Below are 7731 nucleotides of genomic sequence, written 5' to 3' on the forward strand. Positions count from 1 at the left end.
TCCATATCAACATACAACAACACACATAAACCTTCCATAACTCATAAAACAAGATTAGAATTTACCTTTCTTCACAACTCCTCAACTTGTCTAAAGTTGGCCAAGGATGAAAACGAGTAGTCCAACGCTTGAAACGACAACTCCACGTTATCAAGCACCCTCCAATTAGTAGATTTGCTTAGAAGAAATAATTTTGGGATGGCTTAATCTTGGTCTTGAAAATTGCTCCTATGGCCGAATGGTTGGTGGTTTTTGCTCTCCAATGTTCTTGATTTTTCTTAAGTCTTGAGATGATGATAAAATGGTCCCTTGAGTCATCTTCTTATTACATATAATGGCCAACCATGTGGCCATGGCCCACTCCAAAGGTGGCCGGCCACATGGCCCTATTTTCTCTCTTTTTCTTTCAATAATCGTCACTTCCCAATATTCCATCTTTGGTCCCAACTTTTCCTAAATGTTCCATGTCAATAAAATCATACACACTTAAGTCTTACGACAAATCGGTCAAACGTCTCGACTTCGTATCCCGGAATGGTCTTAACCCTAACTTATCATAGTTAACCCGAATCGTCCCGACGTTCCAAATACGGGATATAACAGAAAGGCATGACGTTATAACAGTAAGTCCCATAACGGGTGATGAAGGACGTTTTCTCTTGATCCTCCGGGTGCATCCAGATTTGGTTGTACCCGGAGTAGGCATCGAGGAAACTCAACATTTCATGCCCGGCCGTCGCATCGATCATTCTCGTCGATGCGAGGCAACGGAAAGAATCCTTCGGGCATGCCTTGTTTAAATCCTTATAATCGACACACATTCGAAGTTTATTACCTTTTTTGGGCACCACCACCACGTTAGCGAGCCAATCCGGGTATTTCACCTCCCGGGGGAGCCTATATTCAAAAGCTTTGTTGCCCTCGTCCTTTACGGGCGCGTTTTTTTCCGACACGGGCCTTCTTTTTTGCTTCACTGGCTTAAATTTTCCATCCAAGCTGAGTTTGTGTGACGCTATTTCCGGTGATATACCTGTCATGTCTATATGGGACCATGCAAAGCAATCGGCGTTAGCTTGAAGAAATTTAATTAATTTACGCCTGAGCTCCGGGGTAAGTCCCGTGCCCAGGTATACCTTTCTGTCCGGCAAGAACTCGAACAAGATGATCTGTTCCAGCTCCTCCACGGTTGACTTGGTCGCGTCCGAGTCATCCGGCATGACGAAGGACCTGGGCATCCCAAAGTCATCCTCTCCATACACTGGATCTGGTCCAACGCCTTAGTGCGTTATCGGGGACCCGCCCTCCGTTGTACCCTATTTGAGCCGGCCGGGCCGGGGAGGCGCCGTTACCGCGAACATTTTCGCCGCGGCCGGCCGCCCCGGATAAGCCACCCCTCGCGGAGCGGGGAATTTCAATAACCGACGCAGTCATAGGGACGCCTTTCATGCTATGTATCCAAGGTCCGCTAACGCAAGATTATACTTCATGTTTCCTTCGATCACATAGAACATTGTTTGCCGAATGGTGCCATCCGCGTTCGACGGGGCCGAGACTTCTCCCTTCGTGGTCTCGCTAGCCATATTGAACCCGCCGAGTACCCGAGCCACCGGCACAATCCTATCGAGCAACCCTAGCCGCCGACCACCCCCGACGAATGATGTTGGCCGAGCTTCCGGAGTCAACCAAAATACGCTTGATCTTAGTTTTAAAGACAAGTACAGAAATTACCAGTGCATCGTTGTGCGGCTGAACGATGCCCTCCGCGTCTTCATCATCGAAGAGAATAGAGCCCCTGGTCGAATGGTCTCGGATGCGTTTCTCATGAACAACTGAGACCTTGGTTCGCTTCATTACCGGTTCCCGAGGTACGTCAATACCCCCAAATATCATGTTGATCGTATGCTGGTGTTCGTCTGGCTTGGCCCTTCGAGGAGCTTCCCGCTCACTGTAGTGATTTTTGGCGCGCTCGCTCAACAGATCTCGAAGGTGGCCATTTTTTAATAACCGGGCTACCTCTTCTCTCAATTGGCGGCAATCCTCAGTTTTGTGACCGTGGGTTCCGTGATACTCACACATCATGCTAGGATCCCGCTGTGCCGGGTCTGACTTCAGTGGTTTTGGCCACCGTACCTCCGGTACTCGGCCGATGGCCGATACTAGGCCCGAGGTGTTGACGTTGAAGTTTTACTCCGAAATCTTTGGTGGACCCTTATGATTGATGGGGCTTCCGGGGTCGCTCCTGAACGAGTCCCTGGCCGCTGACGGCGCCGACCCGCCCTCGCTACCCCCGACCGGAGAGGTGGTTCGGGCTCTCCCTCGACCCTTCCAACCTGGAGATTGGTCTCTCCGAGTGGGAGTACGGCCGAAACCTCTCTTTTGCTGACTCAGACTTCATTTCATACCCCTTCCTCGGCTTCTCGAAGCCTCTGTCCGCCTTCAACTTTACCGGGGAGAGCTCGAACTGATCGTCCTCCACCCGAATCTTCGATTCATACCGGTTGTGGACATCGGCCCACGTTACGGCCTCGTATTCCAGCAAATTCTCTTTCAACTTGGCCGAGGCAACCGAGCTTAGCATGCTGAGCCCTTTTGTGAAAGCTTGTGCGACCCATTCCTCTGGCACCGGGGGTAATTTCATCCGTTCCCTTCCGGAACCGGCGACGAACTCCCTTAGTAACTCATCGTCCCTTTCGAGTTATCCGGAAGATGTCGGCCTTACGGCCCGCACCTTGATGGCACCGCACGTGTGCCTTTACGAAGGCGTCGGCCCGGCGATTCGAACGAAGTGATCGAGTGCTCGTGTAGATGGTCATACCACGTCGCTCCCTTCGACGGAGTTTCCCCAAATTTTTTAAAGAATACCGACTCAATTTCATCTTCTTCCATATCATTGCCTTTTATGGCGCAAGTATACGAGGTCACGTGCTCGCGCGGGTCCGTGGTGCCGTCGTACTTCGGATGTCGGCATTTTCAACCTCTTCGGATCGGGCCGGGCCGCACTCGGTGGAAAAGGCCTTTGGATGTACCGTTTCGAATTCGGTCCCTTCAAGAAGGTGGAGCCCCCGGTATCTGGTCCACCCGGGAATTGTATGTCTCAACTCTCTTTTCGGTCGAATCCACCCGTTTTGCCAAAATCTCAAGCATCTTCAGGACCTCGGTGGAGGAACCGGCCCCAGAATCATCATTACTCTCGATGGTTCGTTCAAGAGTCCGTGGTTCGTTCCTTCCAACCTCCACTGTTCCTTTGGCCTTTTCCGGCCCGGCATCCCCTTGTCCATTCTGCAACCGGGCAATCGCCATTCCTTGCTCGGCAATTGCTGCTCTTTGTTCCTGCAACATTTCGAAAATCAGACGCAAATTAATGCCGTCATTTTGTGCCTCCGGTTCCCTCTGGCTTTGGGTCCGAGACAATGTAACGGAGTTGTGAGTTCTTAGAGGATCAGAGGCCGGTAGGGCGGCGTTCTCTTGATCCACAGTGTTTTGTCGATTGAGTCCCTCCCTTGAGTTAATGGGGCTCGGGTCAGCCGGGTTTGGTAGTCCCCGAGGTTCGCTTCCCTCGTTTTCTGCCACAATTTCGGTGTTATTAACGTGACCAGATTGTCCGATGTCAGCCATAGATCCGTTTCTGACGAGGCGAACGGGGGGCGGCGTCGCGATTTAGATGAGTTTGATAAGATCAAGACCAAGAACTATTATCCTAGCCCCACGGTGGGCGCCAAACTGTTTACCTCGAAATCGGATAAGCCAATTAAATTTGTAAGCGGGTATAGGATATGTGCTTGGATCTTGATATGTACGGAATAAAGAAAACGTATGTACGAGGGGTCTTCGAGGAAATGGCTAGAGATGGCGGTTTGTTTGCGTGTACGAGTGTTCATGAATCAATATAGAACAATTGAAAGATCGAAAGTAATATAAACTTGGGTAGGACGGCCTTGTCCGAATCAGAACTTAAGAGAAAGATTGTATATATATGCTATTCTATTACAAATATTCTTTGAGAACATCAAGGAGCCAACCTCTGCAAAGGAGGGGGATGCCCCCTATTTATAGTGTTGCCTCCATGGGCTTTGTACAATGTGAACTAATAAAATAATAATAACAAGGACAGCTTCTGAGCGGATTTGGTGGGATTAGACTGACGGCGCCGTCTGACACACGCATGGTTGGTGGTTGACCATGGCAGGACGCTACTGACGCGTGGCTCACATGCAACGGCTATTCGGACTAACGGTCACTCGGGACAACAGCTATCCGGATCGACGGCCACGGACTCTCGGAGAAGCGGTCTTGGCCATTTCAATAACGAAGAAGAGAGGCTCGTTTCACAGATCCTTCCCCGGAAAGGATCGGGTAGCATCCGGTATGTCCCTACTACTTCTTCTCTATCTCCGGTTTGGGCCATATCCGGTTTTCACCGTACACAAAGACTATTACGAGGAACATGATTCAGAAAGAGTGAATTTTTACAAAAGGGGTATAAAAAAATATAGTACTTTGCTAGACTATCCATCACTCGATTTGCTTCCATAGCCAGAAATTGGTTTAGAAGTAATATTTATGTAGTACTCATAAGAAATTGGTTTAGAAGTAATAATAAAATCCATTTTTAGAAGTTGAGATTTGAGGTGAAAATAACATGTCCAAGCTAAAACTATGAAATCCTTTCAAACAAATCCATGATTTAGTTTGAGAACAACATTTATACCTAGAGTTTTACAAGATAAAAAGGTTTTTCCCCAAACCCAAAACCCATCTTGAATTAATCTAATACTTATAAAAAAAATTGTATTATAAACTCGTTGCCTTTATTTTAAATTGCCTTCCACGAAAAAAGAAAATAAACAGAAAAGCATGGACTTCCATTTTCTAGAGATACGTTGGTAACTTTGAACTTTAACTCCAGCGGTACCTTAATCGTTCTACTTTCCGGTCAATAAATATATTTCCTACTGACACCTGTCTTAAATTATTTTAAAGCACATGTTTGATAATTAAAAGGGACAAAAGAGGTGCTGCCCCTCTGCTTGTGATTCATCTTAGTTCATTGTTGGCAGCCAACTGCCCAACGTAAACTTAAAAGTTGTTGAAAACAATGGGAAGATGGATCAAATAAATATGTAATACTACTATATCAGTTGGTGAATAATTTATTTAGGAAAACATAAATATAAAAAGAATAGTAGGACTGTAGGAGTAACATGCAACGTGGGGAACATGAAAGTACGTTGGCTGAATCTGTTTTTGTTTCTTTCCGACGTAACGGCCACCGCAATTAGTTTTAACAAGTTTTAAAAAAATGGGCTTAACGAGGGAAACAGACGGATTTGTTACTTTATTCCCGTTAAAACCGAGCTTGGCTCATGAGGACCAGACACCCAGTGGCTGAGCTAGGCTTTTTAGTAAGGGGTTTAAAATATGAATAAGTAAACACACAAAAGAAGTTAGGGGGTTCAACACTTACTATATACATAGTTAGGGGGTTCAATACTTATTATATACACATAAAAAATAATTTTAACCTTATAAATATAATGTAATTTTTCGTTGATGAAACCCCTTGGAACCTCTTGGCTCCGCCCTGCTGACACCCTCTAGTTTCATAGGCGAATCTAGGATTTTTAGAACATAGGTTCACCATAAAAAAGAAGGAAAAATGTGTTAAGAGAGAATTGATCTCTAGTCCTATAGGTAAATAACTCAACCATCAACTAAGTGCACCATTTAATCTTTTTGTAGTATAGGTTCCAGCAGGTAATATTATACCAATTTTAAATAATATATACATAAAATATCTAGTCTTATGGAGAGATCATGAGTTCACGTGTCCCAAATTTTCTACCTAAATTTGCCCCTGATTAGTTTCCACATGGTAAAAATTTGTCCGGCATCCAATGTTTATATCAGACTAATAAATGCATGATATGTCTATGAACAAGTATCAGTTAATCATGATTAATTAATGTATATATTTCCTCCATAAAATTACTTAACTACGGTAAGTTACATTAATCAATATATAAAATAAAGCTAGGAATAGAAAAAGTGATGTGGTACCTCTCTTTAGCCAAGAAACACAATTATCTTTTTTCTCCATTTTTTGGACTTTTCTCTATTTTTTTTTTTTTTTTTTTTTATCATTTATGTGCTATGTTAAATAATCTCAAAGTCAGTCCTTTAACCCTCTTAATTAAATTAATTATGCAATCTCAAAATTTAAAAGAATAATTTCTTTAACTCTCTTAATATTACTTCCACGATCCATCAATTGAATAAAAATTAATTGTTGCTCTTAAATACTAGCCCATAAATGGGCACTTTAAATTTTCAGTTTTTAAACCTTCTGTTACCTATTATTATTAACCTTTTTTTAAGACATTCGTTATCCATCATCAGAATAGTTGTAGACTTGCATCAAATATATATACCACCCAAAAGTTCTCATTAATTTTTCTATCCACCGTGTGATAAGTAACACATTTTATCGTTACTTTCCCACTAATCGTGTTAGTCATTCCTTTTGATGTCAGCTGATTAGTTCTTTTTAATTTTGTGTTTCTGCTTTCTTTTTTTTCTTTTTGAAATATTTATATAATATCATACTGTTACTTCTTAAATGTTTGTGATTTTTTGCAAGTTGAAAATAGGTGACTAATGGGGTTATATGTGGATATAATTTTATCCTATTTTTGTTTGTTAGGTTATCGATATGTTTTTATTGACGAATTGATGTAATTTTCGTATGTTACTTTCTTCTTTTCCTTCCTATTTTGATCTCTAATGTGTCTGAACTTTCTTGAATAGAATGTAGGTTTTTTCAGGTACATATATAGCTTTTGGTGTCAATTGACTAATGGGGTTTATATGTGGATGTAATTTTACCCTATTTTTGTTTGGTAAGTTGTCGGTATGTTTTTGTTGGCAAATTAATATGATTTTGTATGTTTTTCCAGGTACTACAGTTTTTGGTGTCGATCGTTTTTTTTTTATTTATTTTTTAAAACAATTGTCTTCTCATTCCTCTATTCTATAAATCATATAAGCATGTCTTTTTTGGATAGCTGCTAAGTAAGATATCAACAATAGTAAGTGAAGATGTTATTTTAGAATAATCTTTATCAAATAATTTTACGTATTTTCAATTAAAAAAAAAAAAATCAGTTAATGATAAATTTCTCAGTAGTCGAAAGAAGGATTGTCAATTAAATTGAAGCTTGAATATTCAATTGTTTTTTTTGACTTCTCTCTCCCTTTTAATCATGTCGCGTATTGAATTCATAGGAACTTTTTAAAAAAGAAATGATCAGCTTTTTAGATTTTATAATTTTTAGTGTAGCATCGATATTTTTAGGATGAAAAAAGAGTAGCTTTAGAGTAGAGTAGTCGGTTATAAAAATGTGATCTTCCAATGAGAAAAGAGCATAAAAATAGAGATTTTTTCTTAGAATGAATGGGCAAAGAAGAAGAAGAAGAAGGAGGAGGAGGAGGAAAAAGAAAGAAAAATATTAAAGCAAGAATTAACAAAAGAGAATTCATTTGTGTGTTTACCCCCCCCCCCCCCCCTTTTCCTTATTATTTTTGTAGTTGATGTTGTTGTTGATGCAAAGATAGATAAAAAGAGTGAGATAAATACTTTATATAAAAAGGAAAATTCATCTATATAGATTATTATTATTATTATAATATAAAATTTAAGTATTTTTGAATGATTGAAAAGGAATTTCGTAATTG

This window comes from Lycium ferocissimum, chromosome 2 (genome assembly GCF_029784015.1).
Source record: "Lycium ferocissimum isolate CSIRO_LF1 chromosome 2, AGI_CSIRO_Lferr_CH_V1, whole genome shotgun sequence".
Lineage (NCBI taxonomy): Eukaryota > Viridiplantae > Streptophyta > Magnoliopsida > Solanales > Solanaceae > Lycium > Lycium ferocissimum.